Genomic DNA, 1,093 nt, shown 5'->3' on the forward strand with positions numbered 1-1,093 from the left:
GAACCCATGGTGCATCCACTTTCGCTGAACGACCACTGCCTGTTTCAGCCGCCACCGCAACGGCCTCTAGAGCCGCCACCGCCGTTCAGCACAGTGTTGCCGTCAGTTCGTCATGTAGCGGCTGGCAACCCTGTCCTTGCCAGCAGCCAACGAAGCCCACATCGACACTCACCCTATCAACGGCGCCGGCGGAAATTCTGGGCCCCCTTGTAGCCAGTATAGGCTAAACTATACAGTGTATATTCGCAAAAAAAAAGAAAAAGAAAACTATACAGTGTATATATGCTGCAGTCATGTAAGATCGTTTCCATGGCATAAAATTCATGTAAAGCAAGAGCCTCTTCCTGTAGATCATAAACACGGATTCTTTTCAACAATGGATGTATCTTTGATCATTGAATTAAGACACTAGTAATGCTGGCATTCTTAGAAACATGAGTTAGCTCAGAAATAGCTTTTCTTTTCTGAAGAAAAGAGGGCCCCCTCCGATTGTTGTTAATAGAAATCAACACCAGCTACACCAGATTCAGCAGAAAAGAAACAGAACATATCTGCCGAAACAAACGGTTAAACTACAAATTCAGAACTACGCTCGCATGGCATTCCATGGAGTAATGGAGCAGTCGGCCGCTATCCTCTCGCAGTATCGAAGACATTCAGTGCAATCTGCTCCATCAGCTGTGTCCCTTGCATAAGCACCAGCCTATTTGCCTCAGTTGTCTGCAATATTGCCCAAGAATGTAATGTACGACTGACATATAGCAAATAAAAGCATGTAAATTCAATTCTAGCCTGCAGTTCGCCACGGTACTGCTGGACACTTAAGGCCTGTGTTAAGAGCACGCAATTTTTAACATGTGACCTGAAAACCCGCAATAACATACTACCTCCGTCCCAAAATAAATGTCTCAACTTTAGTACAACTTTGTAATAAAGTTAGTACAAAGTTGAGACACTTATTTTGGGACGGAGGGAGAAGCTTTGGAGACATCAAGAAAAGAATAACTAGTTGAGCTTGTAAAATCAATCAATCAGCAAATAGATGCACATTAACACATAGTTTTCTCCCGTAATCTGTAGTCTTCCCTTATGA

General features: G+C 43.4%; 1 protein-coding gene across 1 annotated transcript in view; it reads right to left on the reverse strand.

Moving 5' to 3' along the window:
* Positions 1-375: 375 nt before the first annotated feature.
* Positions 376-1,093, reverse strand: part of LOC119291634 — a 3,337-nt gene continuing 2,619 nt past the window's right edge. The window contains exon 2 of the mRNA XM_037570427.1: positions 376-720. The gene's annotated coding sequence lies outside the window, so the exon portion shown is untranslated. The remainder of the gene's footprint in view (positions 721-1,093) is intronic.

This window comes from Triticum dicoccoides, chromosome 4B, assembly GCF_002162155.2.
Source record: "Triticum dicoccoides isolate Atlit2015 ecotype Zavitan chromosome 4B, WEW_v2.0, whole genome shotgun sequence".
In the NCBI taxonomy this organism is placed as follows: domain Eukaryota; kingdom Viridiplantae; phylum Streptophyta; class Magnoliopsida; order Poales; family Poaceae; genus Triticum; species Triticum dicoccoides.